Genomic DNA, 17,781 nt, shown 5'->3' on the forward strand with positions numbered 1-17,781 from the left:
AAGCTGCAAAACTACACCAACAGGTAAGAAACTATTCGTTTTAGCAAATGACATTTGTGAATAGCAAAAATAAAAACATAAGATATCTAAGCTCATCATATCTTTGTTGTTAGAAATGGGATTTCTGGTTGGCTAGGACTTGCGCCAAAGCCAGGCAGAAACCACCACTCTAAGTCAGGGCTGGGGAGTTACACGCCAAAGATAACCCCTGCTCACCCCCTTGGTAGCTTGGCACGAGCAGCCAGGCTTATCCCGGAGGCAATGTGTAAAGTGTTTGCGCGCGCACCCAGCAACAACACCCAAGGCCCGCCACAAAAGAAACTCCACACAAGGTTATATATAAAAATAGCCTTTGTATTATACCAAAACACATTAGATAATATTCACACAATTTACACTGTGCCAACTGGCACTGGGCAGAATTTACAGGGGACTATTTACACAGGACAGGGCCACATGGACCACTGTCAGAAATAAGCACTTGGTAGAACTAGCACTTTGTAGAAATAGCACTTTTAGAAATAGAATAATTGTAGCACCAAATAATCATTGTAGAACACAACCAGTAACCACTGGTAAAAGGTAAGTACACCCTACGCAATCCCAAACACCTTAGGCATATATCACGCAGGGAACCATTAACTAACTAGTATAACCTATACTAGGAAAACCATCTCCTAAGCATAGACACATTTAGAAATAGTAATAAGCATAAAGGCAATGCACATTATGCAAAAGCACACATGTAGAAATAACCATGTACCCTAGGTGAGGGCACAACACAGAAAAACTGTCCCCAGGCCAACTTGGCCTTTCAGGGGCTCAAACGCCCTTTGTCCAAAGTGTCAGGGCTGGGCTGCGCAGGCAGCCAAGGAAAAGCGCGCCGGGGCACAACCTAAACGGTGCAGCTGCCCACTAAGTGCTGGGCAGCTGGAAAAAGGCGCAAATGCAATCTGGCACTCCTGGTGCCCTTTGGGCCCCCACGGGGGCTTATCAACACAATCTGCCCCCACGTTGCAGCTGCCGGTATCTGCTGCGCAGCTGTGTCCAAGAATCAGGAGAATGGTATTAAAAGTAATTGACCCCGTGGTGCAGCCGGCCGCCTCTGCGACGCAGCTGGAGAAAGCAGGCACTAGGACAGGTACTCGCTGTACCACGAAAGCCCCCACTTAGGGACTTCTGAACACCAATGCCCCAACGTTGGAGCGACCCCCCTATCAGGCGGGGGCCGCTCAGGAAGTAGGCCGGTCTGGGACCGGCACCAACAACGCACACACGGAGTCCCCCAGCCCTTTCCAACTCACCGGGCTGCTCTCTGGGGACTCCGCTCCTCTCCGCCGGTCTGCTTGCTCCTGCAGCTTCTTCCCGTGGGCCTCAGAGCTTCAGGGCCGACGGCCGGCACGGGTGAGTCTCCGGGGCTTCCCTCCGCCTCACGGGAGCCCCCGTCTGGGACTCCGGGATTTCCTGGTTCCGGGACAGTCCTGGGGCATGCGCATCAGCCCCGATCAAGCCTACAAAGGCCTGACGTCCTCGAGGACGCTCTCCTGTTGACGGGCAACTCCCGGCGCGAGCCCCAATCCCAGCGCAGGTCCCCTCTAACGTCAGCGGGGAGCCGGCGTGGTGTTGTGGCAAGGTTGGAGGCAATACGGGGTAGGCTCCCGTGGTTTCAGCATAAAGTCCCTGGCGGGGTGGGCACCCGCTAGGGGTAGTTAAAAAAAAAATGGCAATTATGCGGGGTGGGCACCCGCGACCGAGCACTGCAATGCAGGGTGGGCACCCGCCGCGAAGGCACCGATGCGGGGTGGGCTCCCGATCGGTTTTAGCATAGAGTCCCTGGCGGGGTGGGCACCCGCTAGGGGTAGTTAAAAAAAAATGGCAATTATGCGGGGTGGGCACCCGCGACCGAGCACTGCAATGCAGGGTGGGCACCCGCCGCGAAGGCACCGATGCGGGGTGGGCTCCCGATCGGTTTTAGCATAGAGTCCGTGGCGGGGTGGGCACCCGCTAGGGGTAGTAAAAAAATGGCAATTATGCGGGGTGGGCACCCGCGAAAGGCGATAAAAATGCGGGGTGGGCACCCGCTGTTGTATATCGGCCAGAAGGCGGCACAGATGCGGGGTGGGCTCCCGCTATGAAGGACGCACAAATGCGGGGTGGGCACCCGCTTGTAAAATGAGCACACGGCGGGGTAGGCGCCCGCTGTTGCAATTCCCAGACAGCAGCCCAGCTCTGCAAATGAAGAACAGGAGCGCTTTCCACGTGCCAGACCAGAATCCCCAGCCCTCTCCAGATGCAGGGAAAGCGCGCTTCAGGGCAAAGTTCCCAGCCCAGGGAAAAGTCTTTCAGGAGGCAGGGGGGCAAGGGCTGGGCCCAGGGGCCAGCTCACAGGGCCCTCTAGGCAGGGAGGCAGTCCCCAGTGGCGGTCCTCCTGGCGCCCAGCAGCAGCAGCAGGCCCCTCCAGTTAGGATCAGCAGAGCAGAACAACTTACTTGGGGTCACAGCCCCTTTTTATATACACATTTTCTTTGTCTCAGGCTGCAGGGTTAAGGAAAAATCAGATGCAACTGGTTTTGGAGCACTCTGTTGTGCTCAGCCCCTCTCCCCATTCACTGGACAGGCTAGGGACATCAGTCGCACCACAGGGGGCGGAGCCAGCATTGTGTAGGGCAGGCCCAGCCCTATTCAGGTACCAGGTGCACTCCTCCCACCCATCTGGATGTAAATCTCCCTATTCACCACTGGGGCAGACCCATCCTGACTCCTGGAGCCAGGCACACCAGCCAATCACAAGCCAGACAGTCACTTCACATTTATTACACAGACATGCCAGCTTCTAGAAGTGGCACTTCTACACTAGACACAGTAACGCTGCACACATCATCGCGCAGCATTCAATCACACAAGTTTGCACATACCAAACTCGACCCTGCACTCCCCACGCATCAGGAACTACCATGGACACACACACTCCCTATGCATTCCTATGGGAGGGCAGGTCAGTCTCACTAAATGTAACACAGAGCGCACGCACTTTCCACTGGGACACAGTGTAAAAGCGCCCAGAGGCCTAAAACCACTTACACAACATAGGGAAAAAGCTAGGATAATTGCAAAAAGTTTTGGGGGTGAACCCGCCAGAAGGGCCAAGTCCAACACTTGTGATTTGGGAACGTTACATGTATTCCATCAACAGTTCCAGAACTATGAACTCAATCCTGGACTTGAGTGCCACAACAAGTCAAAAAGGAGTCTCAACTATATTGTATTTGTAGCCAAAATCTAGTAATCCAATGTTAACAAATATAACAATGATGAACAAACAAGAAGTGAGATTCAATTGTCAGGAGTATTGAGAATACGTCCAGTGTCCAAATTAAATGTTTTATCAATACATGAAATTGTCCTGTCAACCCAGCTGGTTATATTTGTTAACATCGGATGGCCTGTTTTTTGGCCATATACAAAACATGATAATGGACCTTACTTTAGGAATTGTTGTGGTATCAAATTAATAGATGTTGCTTCTAGGCAGTGGGGCCATTATGAGTTGAATGTGGGATCACTCATTATATTTTGTGCCACACACCTCTGCAGCTGTAGTGCCCACACTGCTTGTGCTTATCCTTTGTGTCTGAAATTGAGTGCATCACATGGTAGCTGACATGTAAAGTTTCAATCACACTTATCATTGTAGGCCCAATGATGTTGTCCCAGATTCCAGTACCCCCATTGACTTCTGCTACAAGGTTGGCTGTGACACACACTGGGCAGGTGCAGGGCCATGGTAAGTAAACCCAAGAATATTGTACATGAATGCTCATGAAATGTGCCTTTAATTTCCGTTGTATGTGTTCTACATCACTGTTGTCCTTCATCACAATATGCCTACATATGGCATTTCACCATATACCAGATCACACCAGATCACACCATGGTGGCTGGTGAAAGGATGACACAAAATGCATGCCAAGTGAGTGCAGAACGGACATAAAATAGTATATAGTGTACTAGACACAACTGGATTGTAATTCAATTAAATGAAAACTCCCTTGCAAAATATCAATGGACACCTCCTATTGAAATTTGTGTGGATGAGGGTCGCACTCATACCACTTGTGTACTTTTGTGATGGATGTATGGGCTGCTAAGGTGAATCTTAAAAGTTAAATTTTCAAATCTCTTGGCTGAAAAGCACAACACATATCCAGTGTAGGTGGCAACCATCAAAGCTTCCCAACTTACCCACAATGTGGGATCCTAGTCAAATGCTGCACTCTGCTAGGCTCCTCTTCTACTGTATTCACCTATATAAGTGAGTGTATAATATATGAGGTTAGGATGTCAGCTATACAAGACATCATCCGTGGGCAGGTAAGTACTGCCATGATGTTGCAAATGGATTATGGGAACAGAGGACACTCAAAGGATGGACATAAGAAATTTGTGAGCTCTCAGTCCAAAATGAGCTTTGGGACTTCATGTGTAGTGAAGTACAAATGAGCCACATTAAGTACCTGACTATCGCACATCTCACATATGAACTCTGAAATGCAATGTTTGATGTGATGTACAAATGTGAATCTGGTCAGTCTGGTGATGTACACTCCTTTCGATTAGTCAACAGACAACACCATACTCATGAGGCATGATGGTCTTAACTGTGAAGGTGTAATCAATTTAATGCGGAGGCATCCTGATTATTTATCCCCTTCCTCAAAAATCAGTAACCTTCTCATACAGGTTTGTCTATTGATGTGTCATCTCATTGATGTCAGTGCTGTGTGGAGGGGTGAACAGCGCTTACAATGAATCCTTTTCTCTGCGTGTAATTACAACAGTCGTTACAACAACCGCGTTGTAACAACGCATACCATTACTTTGTTACGACTTGCGGGGGGTGCAGAAGGTGTTGGATTTAAAATCCAACACCTTCCCTACTGTTGCACAGACTGGAGTTGGAATAGTAAATAATACTATTCCAACATCCAGCACCCTCCCTAGAGCTAGTCATTGTTAGGACTTGCGAGGTAATGGTATGGGTTGTTACAACGCGGTCGTTGTAACAACCGTGTTGTAATTATATGCGGAGAAAAGGATTGAGTTCTAATGAGGCATAGTCGTGTGGAGGTAACAGCTGACAACTACTGCATGTGTGCAGGGGCCCACATTTAAGTCCATGAGGTAAACATACTGCATATTGGCCAGGAACATCCTATCAATGGTGTGAGAAGTTGGCCTGGCATATGCTGTTCCTAGTTATAGGGTCACCTTGCACCAGTCCAATTCGACTCTTATTGATGATAGGTTTAAGACAACCTTTAAAGAAAGCTATCCTAGTGGTAGCTGTGAAGAGCAGCCTTCAGTCTAAGTCTTGAAGGAGTGTTAAGCTTATTGTTTTACCATAATAACCTCTTGAATAACCAAATGAAAGAGTAGCCCACACAGGTATATATATAAAATATATGTATTTATTCTAGACAGAATCCCACAGTCACTTTATGTGACTAGTGGCAAAGTTACACTTCAAACAAGCATTTATAAACACAATAAATAGCACAGAAATCAATGGGCGCAGGGGGGGACCAAACCATATACTAAAATAGTGGTATAAGAACCACGACAATTCTACAGACAATACCTAGGGCATTCAGGATCGCTTGCCCCTTCAGAATCCACCCACTGTTAAGAGGAAGGGGACCCACGGGAGACGCGTGCAGCACAAGAAGTTGCTATCGGGATCGCAATGTTAGTCTATGGAGAATGTCGCGGTTGAATATTTAAAGATTAAAGACACTTCTAGCAGGAGTACAAAGTTAAGGCTTGAGACTTAAGGCTTTGGAGAGCCCACTATCACGGGTGTACCGAAGTACCACTGTTACCTGCCCCAGGGAAGCCGGATGCATAGGTCGATTCTGGTGTCGGGTCGCGGGCTGATTTTCAATGGAAAAGTAGTCCAAACTGCTGCTAGCCAAAAGCGTCGATGATGTCGTGAAGATCTAAGATGTAGAAAATGTAGAGAAGAACCTGAAAGCAGAGGGGACAGAGTCTGGGTCACGGCACAGTGACCAGGGAGCTCACAGGAAGGAGCTCGTGGATGTCGGGTGCTTCAGGTAGAGATGAGTGCAGCTTGGCTCTGCAGTCACGGGCTCCGGGAGGCTTCAAGGAAGGCCAGCTTCTGGAGGGCGACTGTCCCATGTCGGATGAGGGTCGCTGCGGTGTTAGTGTCCCGATTGGATCCACTAAGCCTTGGCAACCGCAACCCACGCAAGATAAACAAAGCAGCTGCTGGTGCAGACCCACGAGGTCTGAGGGTGCTCTCCTTTGGGGAGACTGTAGAGCAGGCCTGGAGCAACCAGGGGAACTCTTGTGTTCAAAGATAGACCTCCGCTAGGGCCTACAAGTCGAGAGACAAGGGACCGCGGGAGGCGGCAATTTGGAGTGCGTAAAAGGGCACCCACGGGCCACCGGAGGGGGCTAGGGTGCTGGTTTTTGGCACAATTACTGCAAAGTGGTTGGCTCGTAAACGGGCCAAAGCACAACTTCCCCACTGGTCAGGGTCGTGTGCTATGCAAGTAGAGGCCGGGGTCTCGGGGTATTGGGGATCTCGGCACCCACGCGGTCCACGGTGCCCAAACTCGTTGAGCACACTCAATGGCCTCTGGGATGCATTGGAAACCCACCTCAAGGGTTCTGGAAGACGTCAAAGTTCGTGAGAGCAGCGAAGTTCCAACCGGGTCACTTGCAGTGTTTCAGGTGCCTGCCAAGCAGGGGGATAACTCCTTTATTCCAAGGGAGATTTCTTTAGTCAGCTGGGCAGCAGCTCGTCGAAGGTCGGTTCTGTAAAGTTCCAAAGTAATCTGAGGCTCTGGGGCCACGTTATTCACCTTTATCCCCAAGATTAGGGGAGTGTCCAGAGTAGTGTCCACCAATAGCCATTTTGTGTAACTTGTGCACTTTTAAATTGGTGTCTAAATTCTACCGCTTTTCCCATATCGCCCTTCTAGCAAGGGGGAATCGTATCCTCATGCCCATGGCTGGACTGGGGGTATGATTCCTACATGTTTGACACCAAACACGATATGGTTCTGTGTAGCCATTCTCAAGTTATTGCTATGACGCGATTAACTTATAATGCGGTTAAGAGTATATGGTATGGCTACACTACAAACAACCCAGTAACGATTTTACGAAGGTTGCAGAGAGGCCCTACTCATGTAGGGGTTCCCCCTCACACATACCTCAGCACCTAGCCCTGTAGGATTACTAGGGCCTGCCATAGGGGTGACCTATGAGAGTATATGTGTTGTAATTGTGTGGGATATAGGGTACCTACATCCCTGTAAGGGGTGCTAGCACCACCTTACCCAGACTACAGTAGTGGTCTGGTGGTGTCAGCTTGTATGGCTGTCCCAGGGTGGCACAATAAGTGCTGCAGCCCTGGTAGGCCTACTGAGGGACCCATGCCCTGGGTACCTAGGGTACCATCTACAAGGGACCGGCAGGGCACCCTCAGCATCCAATTGGTTGGTACCTAGGGTACTCACATCGTTTAACAGAGGAAGCAGATAGGCTGGGGTCCTGGATAGCAGGGCCACAGCCTGGCTAAAGTCATAAAAACAGTCAAAACATCAGCAAAAAATTGGGAGCAACTATGCAGTCGATGCCACTCTCCTACATAACCCCCCCCCCAAACGCAGGGACATTAAACTAACCTTGACCAGTTGAGTCTTCATGTTCTAAGTGGAAATATCTGGAGAGGCCATCTGCATTGGCATGGTTGCTCCCAGGTCTATGTTCCACTGTATAGTCCATCCCCTGTAGGGAAATGGACCACCTGAGTAGTTTGGGGTTTTCACCCTTCATCTGTTTTAGCCATAGGAGGGGCTTATGGTCTGTCTGAACAATGAAGTGAGTGCCAAACAAGTATGGCCTCAGCTTCTTCAGGGCCCAGACCACAGCAAAGGCCTCCCTCTCTATGGCTGACTAACGTTTCTCTCTGGGGGGTCAACCTTCTGCTAATAAAAGCTACTGGTTGATCCTGGCCCTCCTCATTCAGTTGTGAAAACACAGCGCCTACCCCCACCTCTGAAGCATCAGTTTGAACTATGAATTCTTTGGACTAGTTGGGGCTTTGGAGCAGAGCACATTGCCTGTTTAAGGTCATCAAAAGCTTTCTGACAGCTGACAGTCCACTGAACCTTTTTGGGCATCCTCTTGGAGGTGAGATCATTCAAGGGGGTCACTATGGATCCATATCCCTTTACAAATCTCCTATAATAACCAGTCAGGCCCAAGAAAGCTCGAACCTGAGTCTGGGTGGTTGGAGCAACCCAGTCCATGATGGTCTGGATTTTGCTCTGTAATGGCTGAACCTGGCCTCCACCTACAAGGTGTCCCAGGTATACAACCTGACTCTGCCCTATCTGGCACTTAGTAGCCTTGATAGTGAGCCCAGCCTTCTGCAGGGCTTCTAAAACTTTCCTCAGGTGGATCAGGTGATCTTCCCAGGTGGAGCTAAAGACAGCAATATCATCTAGATATGCTGCACTAAAGTCTTCCAGGCCTGAGAGGACTTGGTTCACCAACCTTTGAAAAGTGGCAGGTGCATTTTTCAAACCAAAGGGCATCACAATAAATTGATAATGCCCACTAGGGGTAGAAAATGCTGTTTTGGCTTTTGCAGACTCAGCTAACCTTATCTGCCAGTAGCCAGCTGTCAGATCAAATGTGCTCAGATATTTGGCTGAGGCCTACCTATCTATGAGCTCATCTGCTCTGGGAATTGGATGAGCATCAGTCTTAGTGACTGCATTGAGTCCCCTGTAGTTTACACAGAACCTCATCTCTCTCTTACCACCCTGGGTGTGAGGTTTTGGTACCAGGACTACTGGGCTAGCCCAAGGGCTATCTGAGGGCTCAATCACTCCCAACTCCAACATCTTTTGGACTTCAGTCCTTATGCAGTCCCTGACATGATCAGGTTGCCTGTAGATTTTATTCTTGACAGGCAGACTGTCCCCAGTGTCCACTTCATGAGTGCACCAGGTGGTCTGACTAGGAGTCAGAGAAAATATATGTCTGTAAGCTTGTAGAACTCGTCTACAATCTGCTTGCTGCTGGTCAGTGAGGCTGCCTGCCCAGGCTACTCCATCAACTGACCCATCGTAAATGTAAATGTTGTAGACTTGTAAAGCGCACAGCTACCCCAGCAACGGGGCGTGCCGGCGCTGTAGACCGCTGGGGAACCCGTCCTGGCTATCCCTGTGAGATGGTCCCTTTCTGGGTATCTCCAAGGTGAAACCAGGCATCCCCGGCGTCTGTGGGGGGCCGTTGTAGAGATGAGGCAAGCTTAATGTTGCAGAGTGTTTTCCTGGTTAGAGTAGGTACCGAGGCGAGAATTAGCGAGTCCGTTTTGACCCTGGTCCACGACCCTGCCACGTCGGGAATTGAACCCAGGTCCGTGGCCGATTCTCTGCTTACGGGTCTGCCGCCTCTAACTAGTGAGCCACACCTCTCCACAGGGTTCTGAGAGAGCAGGTCTGGGAGAGGGTCACTCTCCTCCTCCTGTCCCTCATCTGTTGCCATGAGCAAGCCCATGTCAGCCCTGTCCACATATGCTTTCAACCTATTCACATGAAGTACCCTGTGGGGACTTCTGGGAGTGCCAAGGTCTACCAGGTAGGTAACCTCTCCCTTTTTCTCCAAAATGGTATGGGGTCCACTCCACTTATCTTGGAGAGCTGCTGGGGCCACTGTCTCCAACACCCATACCTTCTGTCCTGGCTGGTACACCACCAGGACAGCCTTTTGGTCATGCCAGGCTTTCTTTAATTCCTGACTTGCCTCCAGGTTTTTAGTTGCCTTCTTCATGTACTCAGCCATCCGGGAGCGGAGACCAAGAACATTGTCCACTATATCCTGTTTAGGGGGTTTGAGAGGTTGCTCCCATCCCTCCTTCACTAGAAGAAGTGGCCCTCTAACAGGATGGCCAAACAAAAGTTCAAAGGGGCTATAACCAACCCCCTTTTGTGGCACCTCTCTGTATGCAAAGAGAAGGCAGGGCAGAAGAACATCCCATTTTCGCCTAAGCTTTTCTGGGAGTCCTTTGATCATACCCTTTAAGGTCTTGTTGAACCTTTCAACAAGACCATTGCATTGTGGGTGGTAAGGGGTGGTGAACTTATAGTTAACCCCACACTCCTTCCACATTGCCTTCAGGTAACTACTCATAAAGTTTGTACCTCTGTCAGACAATACCTCCTTAGGAAACCCCACCCTGGAGAAAACTCCAAGGAGGGCCCTTGCCACCACAGGTGCTGTGATGGTCCTAAGGGGAATAGCTTCTGGGTATCTAGTGGCATGATCCACTACCACTAGAATGAACCTGTGCCCAGATGCTGTTGGTGGGTCCAGGGGACCATCAATGTCAATCCCCACCCGCTCAAAGGGCACCCCCACCACAGGCAATGGTATCAGGGGGGCCTTTGTGGATTTACCTGCCTTGCCACTTGCTTGGCAGGTAATGCAAGAGCTGCAAAAGCTCTTACAGTCTTCACTCATCTGGGGCCAATGAAAGTGAGGGACAATTCTGTCCCAAGTCTTATTTTGGCCCAGGTGTCCTGCTAAGGGAATATCATGGGCCAGTGTGAGCAGGAAGCCCCTAAACTTTTGAGGTATGACCAACCTCCTGGCTGCACCAGGCTTGGGGTCTCGACCCTCAGAGTAAAGGAGCCCTTCATCCCAATAAATCTTATGGGTCCCACTGGCATTCCCTGCAGCCTCAGCAGCAGCTTGCTGTCTGAGGGGTTCAAGAGTGGGGCAGCTCTGCTGCTCCAGGCTCAAGTCTGCCCTAGAAGGTCCCCCTGCCCCCAAGAACTCAACCTGATCAGGTTCCAGTTCCTCTGGGGCAGTTCCTTCTTCAGGAGATAGATCCTCTTCTGCTAAAAGAGTCTCTACAGACTGATCCTGGGGGGAAGGCTCTGCCTTACCCCTGCTACTCCTCTTCTTGTAAGGTCCTTGGTCCATTTTTCCAGGATCCAAGGCCTGTTCAGATCCTGTCAGCTTTGCTTTTGACCTTGTCAGGTCAAATACTTCTGCTGGTATACCCAACATTGCTGCATGGGTACTTAGCTCCACCTCAGCCCATGCCGAGGTCTCCAAATCATTCCCTAGTAAACATTCAACAGGTAGGTCTGCACTCACCACAACTTTCTTGAGGCCAGTTACCCCTCCCCAGGAGAAGTTCACAACAGCTAGAGCATGGTCTGTACTAACGTTGCTAGCATTGGTCACTTGGTATATCTCTCCAAGTATGATCTGGCTAGGGTCTACAAGGTCCTTAGTCACCATAGTGACACTAGCCCCTGTATCCCTGTAAGCTAGTGACTCCCTTCCATTTATGGTTGTCTGTTGTCTGTATTTGCCCAGACCACTGGGGCTCACAAACAGGGACAGGTCCCAATCACAAACTAGAACAGCCTGAGTAGGACTTCTGACTAGGCCAGAGTCCTCTCCAGATCCCAGGGTCAACCCTACTATACCCTTGTTCTGTGTACCACCACCTATGGTTGCACTAGGGGGAACAGCTGCCTTAGGGGCAGGTGGAGTGGTACTTGTGGAGTCTTTGGCCTTGTTACAGTCTGAAGTCCAATGGGTCTTCTGCTTACAGAACTTACACCATGGCTTCCTTGGTTGTTTAGCTTTATTAGCTGGGGATTTGTCAGATGCAGATTTGTGGGGGCCTGTTGAAGACTGCTGGTCTTTTCCCTTCTCCCCACCCTTCTCAGAGTTTTTGGCATCTTCCTTTTTAGTTGCACCCCCCAAGGGCTGGACCTTTTGCTTGATCCTGGTCCTGACCCATTTGTCTGCCTTCTTTCCCAATTCTTGGGGAGAGGTCAGATCAGAGTCTACCAGGTGCTGATGTAAGAGCTGGTTCTGACAATTATTAAGAATCTGCTCCCTCATTATGAGATTATACAATCCTTGATAATCATTTACCTTGCTGCCAGTTAACCAACCTTCCAGTGCCTTGGTTGCACAATCAACAAAATCTACCCAGTCTTGATTCTGTGCTTTTTGGGTATCTCTGAACTTAAGTCTGTATTGATCAGTGGTTAAGCCAAACCCATCTATTAAAGCATCTCTCAAGATATAGTTATCATCAGCATCCTCTTCTCTTACAGAGAGGAGCTTGTCTCTTCCTTTGTCTTCAAAGGAGAGCCACAGGATTGCTGCCCACTGCTCTACTGGGACCCTCTGTACCTTACAGGCCCTCTCAAGAGCAGTTATCCATTTGTGGATGTCATCCCCTGTCTGATAGGGGGGCACAATCCTGTGGAGGTTCCTATTGTCAGGGACTTTCTCTCTAACTCTAGGGGTTTCATTACTGCCACCAGGGGTCTCTAGACCCCACTTTCTTGAAGCTTTCTGAAGCTCCAGGGATTCCCTGTCCAATGCTAACTGTTCTCTCTTAAGCTGTAGCTTAGCCTGCTCAAATTTGATCAGTCTGCATTTACTCTCATGGGAGGATTCTCTTCTCTGAGGAGAGGCAGAGGTCCCTTTGGATCTCCCAGAATGGTTGGATCCCACTGAGGGGGATCTGTTCCTTCTTGGATCCACCACTCTCCCTTTCGGGATGGAGAGAGTGCCTCTTGGGCCATCACCTCCATGTTGTGAGTGGTTTGTTTCTTCCAGGTCAGGACTTTCATCCTCTTCCTGGTCCTCATCAGAGTCCTCTACTGGAGGGTCCTCTTCTGATGGATGCCCACCCAACCTGTCTACCCCACCAGACCCTAAAGTCTGCATAGAGTCTGCTATGAGCAGGATTTCCCTGAGACGTTGGGTATTGGCACCTTTGTTTGTCTTGAGTTTCCTAAGGGTGCACATCTCCCTGAGCTCAGCAAAGGAGAGATGATCATACTTGTCTACTGGGACCCTTTGGGGTCCTTCCAGAGCCTTATGGGCACCTAAACCTTCAGACATTTTTTAGTGTAGTGATAGTGGTGTATCTACCTACACTAAGTGTGGCCTACTGAACCCTCTCTTGAGTTGTAGTCAAGGTGTGCTAAACCCTCTACACACAACTCTAAGTTCAGTAGAACTTATTGTATTCTAGCTTGAATTTATATGTACCTTTGGTACCAAGTGGCTTTCACTTTAGAAATTCAATTTCTTATCTGGTAAAACAATGGCAAGCTTGAATCCAACCGCTGCACACCAATGTGAGAAGTTGGCCTGGCATATGCTGTTCCTAGTTATAGGGACACCTTGCACCAGTCCAATTCGACTCTTATTGATGATAGGTTTAAGACAACCTTTAAAGAAAGCTATCCTAGTGGTAGCTGTGGAGAGCAGCCTTCAGGCTAAGTCTTGAAGGAGTGTTAAGCTTATTGTTTTACCATAATAACCTCTTGAATAACCAAATGAAAGAGTAGCCCACACAGGTATATATATAAAATATATGTATTTATTCTAGACAGAATCCCACAGTCACTTTATGTGACTAGTGGCAAAGTTACACTTCAAACAAGCATTTATAAACACAATAAATAGCACAGAAAACAATGGGCCCCAGGGGGGGAACCAAACCGTATACTAAAATAGTGGTATAAGAACCACGACAATTCTACAGACAATGCCTAGGGCATTCAGGATCGCTTGCCCCTTCTGAATCCACCCACTGTTAAGAGGAAGGGGACCCACGGGAGACGCGTGCAGCACAAGAAGTTGCTATCGGGATCGCAATGTTAGTCTATGGAGAATGTCGCGGTTGAATATTTAAAGATTAAAGACACTTCTAGCAGGAGTACAAAGTTAAGGCTTGAGACTTAAGGCTTTGGAGAGCCCACTACCACGGGTGTACCGAAGTACCACTGTTACCTGCCCCAGGGAAGCCGGGTGCATAGGTCGATTCTGGTGTCGGGTCGCGGGCTGATTTTCAATGGAAAAGTAGTCCAAACTGCTGCTAGCCAAAAACGTCGATGATGTCGTGAAGATCTAAGATGTAGAAAATGTAGAGCAGAACCTGAAAGCAGAGGGGACAAAGTCTGGGTCACGGCACAGTGACCAGGGAGCTCACAGGAAGGAGCTCGTGGATGTCTGGTGCTTCAGGTAGAGATGGGTGCAGCTTGGCTCTGCAGTCACGGGCTCCGGGAGGCTTCAAGGAAGGCCAGCTTCCGGAGGGCGACTGTCCCACGTCAGATGAGGGTCGCTGCGGTGTTAGTGTCCCGATTGGATCCACTAAGCCTTGGCAACCGCAACCCAGGCAAGATGAACAAAGCAACTGCTGGAGCAGACCCACGAGGTCTGAGGGTGCTCTCCTTTGGAGAGAGCGTAGAGCAGGCCTGGAGCAACCAGAGGAACTCTTGTGTTCAAAGATAGACTTCCGCTAGGGCCCACAAGTTGAGAGACAAGGGACCGCGGGAGGCGGCAATTTGGAGTGCGTAAAAGGGCACCCACGGGCCACCGGAGGGGGCTAGGGTGCTGGTCTTTGGCACAATTGCTGCAAATTGGTTGGCTCGTAAACGGGCCAAAGCACAACTTCCCCACTGGTCAGGGTCGTGTGCTATGCAAGTAGAGGCCGGGGTCTCGGGGTATTAAGGATCTCGGCACCCACGAAGTCCACTGTGCCCAAACTCGTTGAGCACACTCACTGGCCTCTAGGATGCGTTGGAAACCCACCTCAAGGGTTCTGGAAGACGTTGAAGTTCGTGAGAGCAGCGAAGTTCCAACCGGGTCACTTGCAGTGTTTCAGGTGCCTGCCAAGCAGGGGGATAACTCCTTTATCCCAAGGGAGATTTCTTCAGTCAGCTGGGCAGCAGCTCGTCGGAGGTCGGTTCTGTAAAGTTCCAAAGTAATCTGAGGCTCTGAGGCCACGTTATTCACCTTTATCCCCAAGATTAGGGGAGTGTCCAGAGTAGTGTTCACCAATGGCTGGTGAGGCGGGAAAGGGTGGCTACACCCTCTCCCCTTTGTGTGTTTCCCGCCTGGGCGAGGGGCAGGATGCCCCTGAACCGGTTCCAAGCGGTGTATGCAGAATTAGGTCTCTGCAGCTGCCTACGTGCAACTCTGAATGGACATTTGGTGCACCCACCCTGTTCCAATCCACATTATCCTGTCTGGGGAGATGCTAGCACCTCCCTGCCACAGGAGCCCTATTGTCCAGCTGGCGAGGCTGGGGTTTTCCCCAGCAACAGCCAGCCAGGGTCGTGGAGGTGGCGGGCAGTAGCCATTTTGTGTAACTTGTGCACTTTTAAACTGGTGTCTAAATTCTACCGCTTTTCCCATATCGCCCTTCTAGCAAGGGGGAATCGTATCCTCATGCCCATGGCTGGACTGGGGGTATGATTCCTACATGTTTGACACCAAACACGATATGGTTCTGTGTAGCCATTCTCAAGTTATTGCGATGACGCGATTCACTTATAATGCGGTTAAGAGTATATGGTATGGCTACACTACAAACAACCCAGTAACGATTTTACGAAGGTTGCAGAGAGGCCCTACTCATGTAGGGGTCCCCCCTCACACATACCTCAGCACCCAGCCCTGTAGGATTACCAGGGCCTGCCATAGGGGTGACCTATGAGAGTATATGTGTTGTAATGGTGTGGGATATAGGGTACCTACATCCCTGTAAGGGGTGCTAGCACCACCTTCCCAGACTACAATAGTGGTCTGGTGGTGTCAGCTTGTATGGCTGTCCCAGGGTGGCACAATAAGTGCTGCAGCCCTGGTAGGCCTACTGAGGGACCCATGCCCTGATAGGCTGATAGGCTGGGGTCCTGGATAGCAGGGCCACAGCCTGGCTAAAGTCATAAAAACAGTCAAAACATCAGCAAAAAGTTGGGGGCAACTATGCAGTCGATGCCACTCTCCTACAAATGGTCATTGTGAATGACACATACATGTTAGCTCAAAGCTACCATCTGGTGTACTGAAATATGGATATGTATGTCTCATCACAGGTGCTGACAAGATGACACCAGGGCAGCGTACAACACCTTCCCAGGGAATGCAAGACATCCTGGCTGCAGCAGTGAAACCCTCTTGCACCTGTCCATCAGGTAAGTGTGGCATGAAGTGTTTCCCTATCATAGATTCCCAAACCATGTGAAAGATCCAAATCCCCTTCTGCATAGAATCTGCAATCGGTGTTTACAAAGTTACATAGATACCATTTCATTTTTATAAGTGTCACATGTGCCTCTATGTATATTAGTAATGCAGATAATTGCGTATGGTGTCACTTCCTTCTCCAGCTGCTGGATCGGGGACCGCTTCATCAACTACACCTATGAGGAGCCAGGTTCAGCAGCTGACATCAGGGGGGATCACAAAGGGACATAAAGCTTGTGAGTTTCCTTGTGCATTGTACATCTCTGTTCAACACCTCAGTGCCATGGTGTGAACTGTCACGTGTAGGGGTACCCAAACCAGGTCACATGTGCTTCATCTGTTGAGGTAAAGTACAGTAGAACCAACTCTTGAGTTGCACCACATCTTATAATAGGTAAATTACTTATCCTGTTGCAACCTCCGTGTGTTCCAGGTGATGATGACGAGGATGGACCTTCCACCAGTGTTGGGCGACTGGCAATCAAAGGCGAAAATCCACTGCTCCTGCAAGAAGTAATGTCGGCTGCTAGTACTGTGCAACAGGAGGAGGATGAAGTACCTGAGGAGGCTATAGAATTTGACGATGATAAAGACTATCTGTCCATCCTCTTAGAGGATGACGATTCAGATTCCATGGACAGAAAACTTCCTACATCTGCCAAATTTGGCAAGGCCTCACACCCGTCGCCCAGCAAAGTGCCTCAGCCTCAACAAAGAAAGATTGCCCGTCCTTAGCATACAGCTAACCAGCCACAGCTCACATGCCCCCTAGCACATACATCACTCCCTCACATCCCTCACATTCAGTACAGGCATGGTGATTCCCCTACACACTCCCCCCTATACAGTGCATCCCAGACATTCTCTACACCATCTGAGGGAAGTACCAACCCCTGGGCACCATTCTCCTGTTCACAGTCTCCATCTGCCACCCTCCCCACTGCTGTTGGACCTGGTGGTCTCATCCATGGCCGACCACTGCAGAGAGGACCTGCACCTGGCCATGGTGGCAAGTGGGAGCAGGACTTCTTCCAACAGCAGGCAGATGTGAGGTAGGACATTCGTGCCATAGGGGCTACCCTGTCAGACATGTCCTGAAATTGTACTAACTACCACCACCTGCCCAACCACCCCCTGTCCATGCACAAACACCAACTCTACAGACATCATCCGCCCACGTATGAACTTCACCCTGTACAGGCACATGCACCACACCAACCTGCACCTCGGCGACAACTCAGACATAATCCCTCACAGCGATCCTCATCTCCAAATTTGCGAAGTAGCAAGCACGATCCCCATGGATCACATACCTACATTTTTGACCAGTGTGAATGTGTAAATAAAATTACATTTTCATCACACGTCAATACTATGTTGCATATTATGTCCTGATAGACAATTGTTTACCAATTGTGGTGGCCTAGAGATGTGAGGATGTATGTTTGTGCATGACACATGTACAAGTGTAACCCCATCATTGCAACTAGCTCTCATGTGCAGACTAGCAGATGACTCCCAAAATATATTTCCATATTATGTACAAGACATTCACAATGAAGTTAAACAAGATAGAGACAGTATGATTCAAAATAAAATGTTATATAAAAAAAGTGTGGGATTAGAAAAACAACAACAGTCTGTTTGGAAGGGAGAAAGGAAAAC

At 49.5% G+C, this 17,781-nt stretch overlaps 1 long non-coding RNA gene across 1 annotated transcript in view; it reads left to right on the forward strand.

The window, feature by feature from the left end:
• LOC146871847 (uncharacterized) overlaps nucleotides 1-16,344 on the forward strand; it is a 59,029-nt gene extending 42,685 nt beyond the window's left edge. Inside the window, exons 2-4 of the long non-coding RNA XR_014981170.1 lie at nucleotides 3,695-3,784; nucleotides 15,966-16,064; nucleotides 16,260-16,344. This is a non-coding gene — a long non-coding RNA (uncharacterized LOC146871847). The remainder of the gene's footprint in view (nucleotides 1-3,694; nucleotides 3,785-15,965; nucleotides 16,065-16,259) is intronic.
• Nucleotides 16,345-17,781: the final 1,437 nt, after the last annotated feature.

Source organism: Triturus cristatus, chromosome 1_1 (genome assembly GCF_964204655.1).
Source record: "Triturus cristatus chromosome 1_1, aTriCri1.1, whole genome shotgun sequence".
Taxonomy (NCBI): Eukaryota; Metazoa; Chordata; class Amphibia; order Caudata; family Salamandridae; genus Triturus; species Triturus cristatus.